At 45.5% G+C, this 13743-nt stretch overlaps 1 protein-coding gene across 5 annotated transcripts in view; it reads right to left on the bottom strand.

The window, feature by feature from the left end:
- The window catches only part of HCN4 (hyperpolarization activated cyclic nucleotide gated potassium channel 4), a 175025-nt gene that overhangs the window by 80325 nt on the left and 80957 nt on the right, over nucleotides 1-13743 (bottom strand). The window lies entirely within an intron of this gene.

Consider the following 13743-nt stretch of genomic DNA (forward strand, 5'->3'; position numbering starts at 1 on the left):
CAAGGAGGGGCAACGTATTTTCCCCCATTGTACTAATCATAAACAGAATATATTCAGAAATCCACGTATCGTGTGATCAAGGCAGGGTGCAGACAGACATATGCCCCATAGAGTACAGCCCAGTGAGGACACTTTGCTTTATTTGCTAGGGAGAACTGGCATTCTGAAAACACTGGAGTTTGTCTCGCTAGGGACATCCAACCTAGATGGAGCTACTATAAGGTGGGTGCAAAACTGGTTGGAAAACCATTCCCAGAAAGTAGTTATCAGTGGCTCATGGTGGAAGGATGCAACAAGTGGGGTCCCACAGGGATCAGTTCTGGGTCTGGTTCTGTTCAATATCTTCATCAATGGTTTAGATCAGAGGTGGGAAAACTATGGCCCACAGGACCTTCCTGCCTGGCCGCTGAGCTCCCAGGTGGGGAGGCTAGTCCCCGGCCCCTCCCCTAGTATCCCCCCTTCCCCACAGCCACGCTGCACCACCAGTGCTCTGGGTGGCATGGCTGACTCTGGCCAGGCCCCGCGGCTGCGAGCTCCTGCCGCTCCGAGTGGCATGGTAAAGGGACGGGGAGTGGGGGGGTTGGATAAGGGGCAGGGTGTCCCGGGTGGGCAGCTAGGGAGCAGGGGGCAGTTGGATGGAGCGGAGGTTGGGGGGGCAGGCAGGGGACAAGGAGTGGGGCGGGATTGGATGGGTTGGGAGTTCTGAGGGGGGGCAGTCAGGGGGCAGGAGCCAGGCTGTTTGGGGAGGCACAGCCTTCCCTACCCAGCCCTCCATACAGTTTTGCAAGCCCAATGTGGCCCTCGGGCCAAAAAGTTTGCCATCCCTGGTTTAGATAATGGTATAGAGAGTACACATATAAAGTTTGTGGATGATACCAAGCTGGGAGGAGTTGCAAGTGCTTTGGAGGATAGGAATAAAATTCAAAATGATCTGGACAAACTGGAGGAATGGTCTGAAGTAAATAGGATGAAATTCAATAAGGACAAATGCTAAGTACTCCATTTAGGAAGGAACAATCAATCAGTTGCACACTTACAAAATGGGAAATGACTGCCTAGGAAGGAGTACTGTGGAAAGGGATCTGGAGGTCATAGTGAATCATAAGCTAAAAATGAGTCAACAGTGTAACGCTGTTACAAAAAAAGCGAACATCATTCTGGGATGCATTAGCAGGAGTATTGTAAGCCAAACACGAGAAGTAGTTCTTCTGCTCTACTCTGTGCTGATTAGGCCTCAATTGGAGTATTGTGTCCAGTTCTGGGTGCCACATTTCAGGAAAGATGTGGACAAATTGGAGAAAGTACAAAGAAGAGTGACAAAAATTGATTAAAGGTTTAGAAAACATGACCTATGAGGGAAAATTGAAAAAATTGGGTTTGTTTAGTCTGGAAAAGAGAAGACTGAGAGGGGACATAACAGTTTTCAAGTACATAAAAGGTTGTTACAAGGAGGAGGAAGAAAAATTGTTTTTCTTAACCTCTGAGGATAGGACAAGAAGCAATGGGCTTAAATTGCAGCAAGGGAGGTTTAGGTTGGACATTGGGAAAAACTCCTGAACTGTGAGGGTGGTTAAGCTCTGGAATAAATTGCCGAGGGAGGTTGTGGAATCTCCATCATTGGAGATTTTTAAGAGCAGATTAGACAAACACCTGTCAGGAATGGTGTAGATAATACTTAGTCCTGCCATGAGGCAGGGGACTGGACTAGATGACCTCTTGAGGTCCCTTCCAGTCCTATGATTCTTTATTAATGGCCTGCTCTGTCACAATAGCTGAACCCCTCTGCTGTGGATCACTGTTGGCGGAGAGGTGTACACACTCCTGCACAAGTGTAACTGGGGGAGGTTCCCTCTGTAAAGGAAGGCCTGTAAGTTACACGTGACACATAGCACACAGAGCATCCCAAGGTTCCCTGCACCTTTAATACAGACGTGCAGCTCAGGAAGACTACAAATCCCAGCATGCCACAATCCAATTGAACAAAAAGCCTGTTTGGATCAAGATGGAGCAGTTTGTGTTGGACCCTGTAGTCCCCATGGGATGCATGTTCACATTACAATAAATCTGTTGCATTTGAGGTGCCTGGCAAGTTGTTAGGGTTGCTAACTTTTAATCACAAAAAAACAAACATCCCTTCCCCGCCCCATCTCTTCCCTTGCTATTCCAGTGCTCAGTCCCCCACTCCTCACACCTCTGCCAACACACCTGACTCCTGACCAAAACGCACCTCAGTCCTCACCCATGTGGTCCCTTCTAACTCTATGGTTCTATGAATCTGTGATTTGTACCCCTGCTATTCCAGTACTGGGCTCCCCTCACAGCTCTGCTGATGCCTCCCCCACTCCCCCACAGAGCTCTGCCAAAGGGGTCTCTATCCTGAGGTGCAGCACCCCTTGCTATTACACTGTTGGGATTTTCCTGGGGAAAAGGCTACCAATACAATCCTATTGAATGTTAGACCTCTGGTACCACCTAACCCAGCTTTCTCACATGGCACTTGGCCAAGCTGGGTTGAGAAATTGATGCAACCCCTCATGTAAGATGGAGAAGTAATTTTCAGTTAATTAACAGGAACCACTAACTATAATAATTAATAATGTAGAGCTAGTCATACTCTGTACTCTGAAAACATTTAGCACTAGAGCAACACTGTCCACTCACACTGCTCTGTTACTTCATTAGGCTAAGTGACGGGTTTGTATGAAGAAAGAACCAACTCAAACCATCACCATCAAATTTAAGCTGACCGTGGAACTCAGAAGACCCAGGTTCAATTCCCCGCTCCATGACAGATTTCCTTGGGAAAATTCCTTAGGCCTAGATCCTCAGAGGTGTTTAGGCACTTAACTCCCATTGGTTTCAATCCTTGGAGGATCCGGGCCTTAGTCTTCCTATGCCTCAGTTCCCCATCTGTACAATCGGGCAATAGCTTGGCCCTACTTTACAGGACTGTTGTGAGGATAAATTAAAGGTGCTCAGATACTGCAGCGATGTGGCCAGGTAAGTAGGGAAGTAGAAAGGCAGACACAGTTTGGTTAACTGTTTCTAAACCCCATTGTTTACCCAGCTTCCTCTGCTTACAGGGTGCAGCAGAAAACAGAGCCAAAATAGCATGAGGCGCCACCAAACAGCATTTCCAAGCAAGATGGACCCAGAATCCTGAGTGAAAGGCTGCGGTAGGAAATCCAGCTCTGTTTGGCTGGCTCAGCAGGTTAGTATGACAGCTGAGCAAATCCTTCAGAAAGAATCATTTGACTGGTTTCATCTCTTCTTCTGTCGCAGAAACAATCACCTCGAGTCCAGAGTATTCAAATGACAACCGAAGGCTATGCTGGTGCTTGGGGCAATGATCTGTGAAAGGGGCCACGAGTGGATATTTGTCAATGGAAGGTTTTAGTGAGTTAATGACATTTCCTTTCCTATGTATCTTCACTCTCACATTTCATCAGAGTTCTAGCAATAATTCCATCCCTAGGAGCCCTGCCCATAGGGACAGTGTCTGGAACTGCCTTTTTTCTTGAACATAGAAAGATAGAAAATCAAAAGCCTGGGAAAATGGACATCTCAGGGGATTTGTAAAGGGATACAAAGCTTTTCACCCCCTCGCTGGGGATTTGGCCCTATTCCAGCTAGGGACGCAAAGCTTTCACCATCTGATGTGTGTTCAGCAGCCTGTGTGAACTGAGTTGGGAGCCTCAGCCTAGTTCTTAGTGGACAGGTGTCCCCATGACAAGCCGCTGCCTTTGCTCTTGGCATGAACTGACCCCCTTGGCTGGCAGTCCCAGGAAAGGGGGCCAAAAGTTGAATGGGCCATATAGAGTGAATTGCCATCCCCAGGGCTTTTGCCACTATCTGGACAGACAGCCCCAGTCTCCAGGGCAGTCAGTTCAGTACTTTTCCTCCGTTGAAATAAATTCACTTTCAGACATTAAGAAAAAATGAGGAACCTGCACTCTGAGGAGCAGAGACGTAGCCACAGGGGGCTGTGGTGGATGCCCTTCGTCTGAGCAGATAGCCCTGCTGTAATTTTGCCCCATGTCATGGGGAATATGGGTTCCAAACACTCACCAGAGAGCTCCTAAGCTGGTCTCTCACCTAGCACTGTGCCTTGCTGCCCTGCAGCACCCCCCATCCCACCCCGCTTGTGCATGAGAGATGGGGAAGGAGTGTCCGAAAGTACATTGCACGGGGACGTGAGCTGTGATTGGTACTTGTCTGGCTTTTGTCATTATGGCAGGGAAGCCTGGAGTGCTAATTACCAGTCCTGTGCTGGGTGCTATTGGAGCTCCCTAGCTCCCTTGGAGTTGGTCACACACTCGGTCTTTCATCTGCTTGCCATTTTAGTGATTGGGGTTTGGCAAAGGCGGTGGTGGCCTGTACTCAACTGCCGAACCTCTGTTTCGGGAAAGAGCCAAGTGGAAGGTGGTGACACTGGCTGACAGCGCTGAGGGCTTCACCTCAGAAACTAGGCTGATTGTCCACAAATGGCTGTGACTTGTGAATCCCTGTTATGAAGTCTGCTCTACACCCCCAGTCCAGGGAACGATAAAGCTTCCTGGCAGGCCAGCAGCAGGAGGGACTGTGACCACCACAGCCAGACTGAACCCTTTCCCAGTAAAGCAGCCTCTAGTTGTGGATGTGCCTTAGAACCCCCTCTGCATCTAATGGGGTATCCACCAGGCTCCTAGTGCTACACGTTTGAAATCCTGACAGCACTGACCAGCTCTGTAGAATACATCTCCACTGGCTCCACACCCCTGTAGGATTCCGCTGGGCTGGGTGAAGCCTCAGATGGCCACTAAAGTCAGAGGGCAAAGTGGACTTGAAGGTGACTTAATGCGGCCTAGATCCCCTGGCTGTGGGATCTAGGCCGTGGCTCCATCACACTGTTTTAACTAAAGGTGTAGTTTTTTAAGTCGGTGCATATCTGAGTGTGGATACTCCAACTGATGTATCAATTGTCAGTAGAATTTTTGGTAAAGTATCTATAATTTCAGTTCCTTGAGAATAGTGTTGGCTAAGTAGTTTAAGTGTCCAACATTAATTTATGGTACAAATCCAAAAATATCCCTTTAGGAGAAAACACTTAAGGGTACAGAACTCAAGACAACAAAAATAATTTTAAAAACCACCTTATGGGACAGAGTTACGGTTGTGCTGTGATTAAATGTGCATTTGATTATTTCTGAAAATAGCATGTTTGTCGATTACGTGGAGAATGTGAGATTTAGGACACTTAACTATTCGTTCCTTTATTTGGGTTTTGCAAATGAAGCGTTAGGAAAATTTTGTGATTTTTTTTCACATAGCAAACTTGGAGGGGAGGGATAGCACAGTGGTTTGAGCATTGGCCTACTAAACCCAGGATTGTGAGTTCAATCCTTGAGGGGGCCATTTGGGGATTGGTCCTGCTTTGAGCAGGGGGTTGGACTAGATGATCTCTTGAGGTCCCTTCCAACCCTAATAATCTATGATTCTATGAACTTAGCTTTGTTTAGAAAACTAGCTTTTTGTTTCTGGATATATGAGAGTTGAGTGAATGAGGAAAAAAGTTTTCCATAGAGTATTGGCTTGAATTTAAAATTCACAGGACCACTTGTCTGTTGCCCTGCACCTTGCATAGTCATTTAGACTAATGCAGAGTGAATGTAAAATGCTACCACTTTGATTTGATAGCATTTTACTCTTCCTTTGCACTGGTGTAAATGACTATACAAGGATGCAGGACAAGAGACAATCAGACCCAATATGCTTTGCTCATGCTCAATCCACTTTTGGAGTAATAGATTTTTACACACACAACACCTAAATACTCATTCATAGTGTATTTTAACTTACATGTGCCAGAATTTGCACCAAAATTTAAATTCAAAATGATCTGGATAAACTGGAGAAATGGTCTGAAGTAAATAGGATGAAATTCAATAAGGACAAATGCAAAGTACTCCACTTAGGAAGGAACAATCAATGAGTTGCCCACATAAAAAAATGGGAAATGACTGCCTAGGAAGGAGTACTGCGGAAAGGAATCTGGGGGTCAGAGTGGACTATAAGCTAAATATGAGTCAACAGTGTAACACATGATAGTTTTCAAGTACATGTTACAAGGAGGAGGGAGAAAAATTGTTCTTAACCTCTGAGATTATGACAAGAAGCAATGGGCTTAAATTGCAGCAAGGGAGGTTTAGGTTGGACATTAGGAAAAAACTTCCTAACTGTCAGGGTGGTTAAGCACTGGAATAAATTGCCTAGGGAAGTTGTGGAATCGCCATCATTGGAGATTTTTAAGAGCCAGACAGACACCTGTCAGGGATGGTCTAGATAATACTTATTCCTGCCATGAGTGCAGGGGACTGGACTAGATGACCTCTTGAGGTCCCTTCCAGTCCTATGATTCTATGAAAATTGGTGCATTTTACATGGTATCAGACATAGCAGGTGGACAAGTTTCCCTAAGAGCCTCATCAGATCTCTAGTACTGATACAATTAAACAGACCACAAATGTCCAAGCAGTTATTCGGTGTGATTAGTACAAGACAAATTTACCTTTAAACTCCCCCCCCCCCATAGCCTAGTTCTTTTAGGAATGATGCCATAGGCAAGTCCTGTATGACACAGAAAGGGAAAAAAATATTTTTAAAGAAGCTGATGAAAGATGCTCCTTCTCTCCTTAAACTGCTTCTTCTCTCCAAGAGATTCAAAGCATCAGTAGCTTTGCTGAACCTTCTGCCTGATTACAAAAATAATGATCATCCAATCAGGAAACAATAACGATACCATCTGGCCAATCACAGCTAGCTAATAGTTAATTTTTGTTCATATGAATTAAGTGTCGAATACTGGCAGTAAATTGGTTGTGATCAAACTACAGATAGAAATAAAACAGAGGAAAAAGTTAATAGGAACATAAGAACGGCCATACTGGGTCAGACCAAAGGTCCATCTAGCCCAGTATCCTGTCTTCCGACAGTGGCCAAAGCCAGGTAACCCAGATGGAATGAACAGAACAGGTAATCATCAAGTGATCCATGCCCTGTTGCCCATTCCCAGCTTCTGGCAAACAGAGGCTAAGGACACCATCCCTCCCCATCCTGGCTAATAACCATTGATGGACCTGTCCTCCATAAATGTATCTCTCTCTTTTTGGAACCCTGTTATAGTCTTGGCCTTCACAACATCCTCTGGCAAGGAGTTCCACAGGTTGACTGCGTTGTGTGAAAAAAATACTTCATTTTGTTTGTTTTAAACCTGCAGCCTATTAATTTCATTTGGTGATCCCCTAGTTCTTGTGCTAGGAGAAGGAGTAAATAACACTTCCTTATTTACTTTTTCCACACCAGTCATAATTTTATAGACCTCAATCATATCCCCCCCCCCCCCATAGGCATCTCTTTTCCATGTTGAAAAGTCCCAGTCTTATTAATTTCTCCTCATAGGGAAGCTGTTCCATACCCCTAATAATTTGTATTGCCCTTCCCTGAACCTTTTCCAATTCCAATATATCTTTTTTGAGATGGGCTGACCACATCTACACACAGTATTCAAGGTGAGGGCATACAATGGATTTATATAGAGGCAATGTGTTATTTTCTGTCTTATTATCTATCCCTTTCTTGATGATTCCCAATACTCTGTTTGCTTTTTTGACTCCCGTTGCACATTGAGTGGATGATTTCAGAGAACTATCCACAATGACTCGAAGATCTTTTTCTTGAGTGGTAACAGCTAACTTAGATCCCATCATTTTATATGTATAGCTGGGATTATGTTTTCAATGTGCATTACTTTGCATTTATCAAGATTAAATTTCATCTGCCATTTTGTTGCCTAGTCACCCAGTTTTGTGAGATCCTTTTGTAGCTCTTTGCAGTCTTCCTGGGACTTAATAAAAATTTCTCAAGATAGTTATCTGCAAGTTTTGCCACCTCACTGTTTACCCTTTTTCAAGATCATTTATGAATATGTTGAATAGTACTGGTCCCAGTACAGACCCCTGGGGGACACCACTATTTACCTCTCTCCATTCTGAAAACTGACCATTTATTCCTACCCTTTGTTTCCTATCTTTTAACCAGTTACCAATCCAGGAGAGGATCTTTCCTCTTATCGCATGACAGCTTACTTTGCTTAAGAGCCTTTGGTGAGGGACCTTGTCAAAGGCTTTCTGAAAATCTTAGTACACTATATCTACTGGATCCCCCTTGTCTACATGCTTGTTGACAGCCCCTCCAAAGAATTCCAATAGATTGGGAAGAGACAACATGTTTTTTGTAAAGGGAAATCATGCCTCACCAAACAAATTATGTTCATCTATGTGTCTGACAATTTTATTCTTTTTAGTTTCAACCAGTTTGCCTGGTACTGAAATCAGGCTTACCAGTCTGTAACTGCCGGGATCACCTCTGGAGCCCTTTTTAAAAATTGGTGTCACATTAGCTATCCTCCAGTCATTTGGTACAGAAGCTGATTTAAACGATAGGTTACAGACTACAGTTAGTAGTTCTGCAATTTCACATTTGAGTTCCTTCAGAACTCTTGGGTGAATACCATCTGGTCCTGGTGACTTATTACTGTTTAGTTTATCAATTTATCAGGTAAATTAATCTACCCAAGAACATTCCAGAAGCAGGGAAAGAGGCTAAATCCCCAAGTAAACCATTCACCAGGAATTATTTGCTTGGCTCTAACATATACACCTGAATCACTCCCCCACTTCTGGGGAGGAACGCAAGAGTAACACTGCACAGCTTTCACACAGGCTTCCTACTGATAGAGGAGCAGGAGAATATCCTGTGTCACCAACATTACATCTGATAGCAGCCTTGATTCCTCTTAGAGGTCTTCCATCCAAACACTGATTAAGCTTGATCCTGCTTAGCTTGCAAGATCTGACTAGAAAGGACCACAGGCTATGTCTACACTGCAGCTGGAGGTGCAATTGAGCAAGTGTAGACACACCTGAGCTAGTTTGATCTAGCTCACGGGACTATCAATAGCAGTGAAGCCACAGCAGCACAGACCAGCAACCTGATTAAGAATCCAGGGTCCCAGACAAGCTTACACAACCTATGCTGCCACGGCTTCACTGCGGTTGGTATTTGCATTAGCTAGATTAATGCTAGCTTGGGTACATCTACTCATGCTGCAATCACACCTCTGAGTACAATGTCTAAGCTGTTATTGCCCCAAACCAATGTTCAAGGTAATGCAACTGCTCAGGGATCATTATTTTTCTCACTTAGAGCTTGTTGTTATATGAGGACAGAGCCTGCTGTTGCCTGCAAAGAAAACATCTTCCTTCCTCTTCTCCAAACTTAACAAACATCCCACACAACACTAACAATGACATGCCCTGACTGCTAGTTGACAACAGGATGTGCCAGTGGAAGAGGGGGAAGATCAAACAAGCACCTCCCCAGGCTTGGAGATTTTATGAGGTGGCTTTCCCCGAAGGAAGATAAATACTCTCCAGGAATATACAATACTTTATGGACTTCAAAACACTGACAAGTAACAAGTACACCTAAGCCACCCACAGCCAAACTCCTTGGCCAGCTAACTCATACTATGGTGATGGACAAGGCATAAGAACCAGGGTGACTACGATAGATTGCAAAATAATTCACCCTTCAGTGCACTGAGAAACCAGCACACACACTATCCAAAACTCTAATACATTTTATTTTAGCAGCACCATACAAAAGCTCTCAGTTGCTTTTTCTGCACTTCTTATCCCACCACTGTGCTGACCACCAAATATCCATCAACCTCTCTCATTTACATCCCGCTAAGATTGCTTATTTCCCCCCCAGTGAGGTTGCAATTCAAGCTGTGCAAAACCAGGCACATTTTACCCCAAAACGTGCATCATTTTGGCCAATTACCAACCCTCAAGATTGCACAAAATGGCCATTTTTGCCACTAACACACACAAGTTCTGAATTTCAAAGGCACCTGTTACTCACAACGGACCCATTTTCATTGATCAGAGGCTAATTTGAAGTGGAAAAATGTGCAAAAAGGAGTGAGGGGGCTTATTTTCAAGGCTATAACAGTGTGAAGAATTATGTTGCACGTGGAGGGATTATGCTTTGCACAGTGAATGTTCTGTAACACTGTCAGACAGCATAATTTAACTGTATGGCAGCAAGAGAGATTTACACTAACCTCCAGAGGGAGTTTAATTCTTCATAGACAGCTGGCTTCCAGCAGGACTGATCAGGCTAATGGAGCTTCTTCTCCAGTCATGAGGTAGGAGTGGGTGGGCAGGAGACAGGACAAAAGCCACCAGAAAACCCAACTTAAAATAAAAAACATTTTTTTCCTCTTCTCCTGCAGAGACTCGTGTCTGTTGCAAAATGTTTACAGCAGGAGTAGGTGAAGTAGCAGGACTAATTAGTACCAAAAAAGCTAGTGCAAATGGCAGATGTTTATAGATATATAAAACTCCAAAGATCCTGCTTGTGCCATGTGTTTGTGCCTCTTAGAGTTCAGGTTGTCATGGCAACTGCCTCCCTTCCCATGCAACCATTCAGACTAGATTTTAATCGTCATAATTTTAAGAACTTTTCTTACCACGACAAACCTGACACAGACAACTCCAGTGACTGGCTTGCTCTTTAATTGTCTTTTCTAAATACCTCTAGGAAAAAGGTTCCAGAGTGTATCCTGCTCCCACCGAACTCAAATGTGAGACTCCAGGGAGGAGGCAATGGTTGAAATCTCAGAGAAAGTGTCTGATAAAAGCAACAATAAGGTTGGTGCTAATTTTTTTAGATGTACCATTTCCAAAATTGATGTAGACACCTAGATGCCCAAACATTTTGTTGACTTTCAATGAGCATTTGGCTCTGAAGTGCCTAGGTGGGTCACACTTTTAAAGGTATTTAGGCACCTAAAGATGGAGATGAGACCTAGTGGGACTCTCAAATGTGCCTAAACAGGTTAGGTGCCTAACTCCCATTAGCTGCATCTTCAGGTGCCTAAATCTCTTTAAAAATCTGACCCTAAGACATTTTTGAAAATGGGAATTAGCCACTTTTGGAAATTTTACTCTGAGTCTAGAAAACGAACACAAAAAGAATCAAAAGTGAGGAATGTCAATCACTTGCAATTAAAAATGAGCACATCCGCTAGGCACTGTGTGAAAAGCCTTACTAAAGTCTAGATTTATCACATCTACTGCTTCCCCCCACCTACTATAGCAGTACACCTGCCAAAGAAGGAAATTAGATTGGTTTGGCATGATTTGTGATTGACAAATTTGGGCACCCAACTCCCACTGAAGTGGAAATTGGCCCCTAACCCTCATAAGCCACTCTGAAAATCTAGCCTTAGGTTTTGCTAAAACACTAGTTACAAAACTCAACATATAAATTGGAATGTTTCGGTGGCATTTTAAATTCCAAGAGGCTGGTTTTTTGTTTGTTTTTGTTTTTTTTGCGGGGGGGGGTGTTGTTTAAACTAGAAATGGGTCCAAGTCTGAACAAAACAAAATTCTGGGGTGTTTGCACCTCAGATGTCGATCTGAATTTTGCACCATGGCTCTATCTTGCACTTAAACCATTCCATGCAGTGCTGGAAACCCAAGCACAACAGCTGCTGCTGGTGCAGGAGAATCAGGAAGTGAAACTGACCAGTTTATCTTCTTTGTGGCCAAACTAAGTGCAAGAACTAAACTAACAGCAGAAAGGTGAAAATGAAGGAAAATGGACTTTATTAAAACTGAAAAAAAAATTTCTACGAGGAGAATAATTAGTACAGAAGGACATTTTGAGTAGAATTTTAAAATATGATTTTCATTTACCGTATTTTCCGGCGTATAAGACAACTTTTTAAACTAAAAAACAACCCCCAAAAATCGGGGGTCGTCTTATACGCCGGGTATAAACAGGCTTCGGCTGAGCCAATCCTGGGAGGCGTCTCTCTGGTGTATGCCATTAATGCATACAAAGCCTGCTCGGATTGGCAAAGGTTGTAATAGCCTGCCTCTCTGACTCAGCCAATCCGAGCAGGCTTAATAGATGACACCGCTCCCCTGAACGCTCCACCCTCCTTCTCCTCCCCTTCCCCAGCTTCCCGCGAATCAAATGTTCGCGGGAAGCCTGAAAAAAGGAGCAGGCAGGTAAGCTGGGCGTGTGGGGGAGGGGGCAGGACGGCTTACCTGCGGCGTCAGTCCCAGTGTCGGCCCGGGGAGTCGGGCCCGCGGCTGCGACTCCGGCTCCGGTGTCGGCCCGGGGAGCCGGGCCCCGCGGCTGCGGCGCCAGTCCCGGTGTCGGGCGTGTGGGGGAGGGGAAGGGGGCGGGACGGCTTACCTGCGGCGCCGGTCCTGGTGTCGGCCCGGGGAGCCAGGCCCCGCGGCTGTGGCTCTGGCTCCGGTGTTGGCCCGGGGAGCCGGCCCCGCGGCTGCGGCACCAGTCCCGGTGTCGGCCCGGGGAGCCGTGCCCCGCGGCTGCGGCTCTGGCTCCGGTGTCGGCCGGGCCCGGGGAGCCGGGCCCCGCGGCTGTGGCTCCGACCCTGGCCCCCAGCAGGGGTAAGAGGCCAGGGCCAGGACTGGGACTGGGGCGGGGGAGGAGGGGTTGGATCGGGCAGAGGTTCTGGGGGGAGCAGACAGGGGATGGGGAAGGGTGGGTTGGGTAGGCGCTGCGTGGGAATTCCTGGGGTCTGTTGGGATGGTGGTGGATGGAGTCGGGGCAGTCAGGGGACAGGGAGCGGGGCAAGTTTGGCAGGGGGTGGGGTCCTGGGGGGGAGTTAGGGTTGGGGGTCTTGGGAAGGAGTGGTCAGGGGACAAGGAGCAGGGCAGGGGGGGGTTATGGGTTGTGGTTTCTGAGGGGGGGCAGGACGTGGGTGGGGGGTGTACTCACTGGACGGTTCCCTACCGGGTCTTCGGTGGTGGGTCCTTCAGCCTCGGAAGGAGGGGTAGTCTTATACGGCGAGTATAGGCCAAAACCTATATTTTAAGTGGAAAATTAGGGGGTCGTCTTATACGCCCAGTCGTCTTATACGCCGGAAAATACGGTAATCAGTGTCCCTCTATTAAAATAGTTCCAAACTTAGCAAGGAATAGATGACTGAATGATGCATGTTTCTCATCACTTATATGAGGCCTCAGGCAAGTCATAATGTCTCTGCACCTCATCTGTAAAATGGGAGTAATAATACTTTCCTCTCAGCAGTGTTGCAAGGGTTAATGAATATTTATACTCTGTGTGGACTAAGCAAAGTGCTATGTAAATGCCAAGTTCTGTTATTCTATATCATTCCTCTTACAGCAACATAAGATGAATTGGTTGAAACGATCATTAAAAACAGAATTATAAAACACTTTCAATAGGTGACTGATCATGGTCTGAAAAGGACTCACTAGCATAACTTTGGCAAAGAAAACACTATGCCTCTCTAACCTATTAGAACGCTTTGAGCAGATCACGGACACAGGAGAACCAGATGTCATCATTAACGTGACATTTCAGAAAGCCTTTGACAAAGTCTATCCCAAGGCTTGGGAAGCTTGGTCACCCTGGGATGAGAGGTAAAGTTCTGTCATGGATTAGCAAGTGGCCAACAGACAGCAAAGAGGAGAAATGAGTGGTCAGTTTTCACCATCAGCAAAGATTAACAGCTCCAAGATTCTGTACCACGACCAGTGTTTAATATATTTATCTGTGAAATGGAAAAGGGGTTGAGCAGCAAGATGAGAATGTTTGTAGATGACATAAAATTATTTAGATTAGTCAAGACTG

This window comes from Mauremys mutica, chromosome 11 (assembly GCF_020497125.1).
Source record: "Mauremys mutica isolate MM-2020 ecotype Southern chromosome 11, ASM2049712v1, whole genome shotgun sequence".
NCBI classification, from domain to species: domain Eukaryota; kingdom Metazoa; phylum Chordata; order Testudines; family Geoemydidae; genus Mauremys; species Mauremys mutica.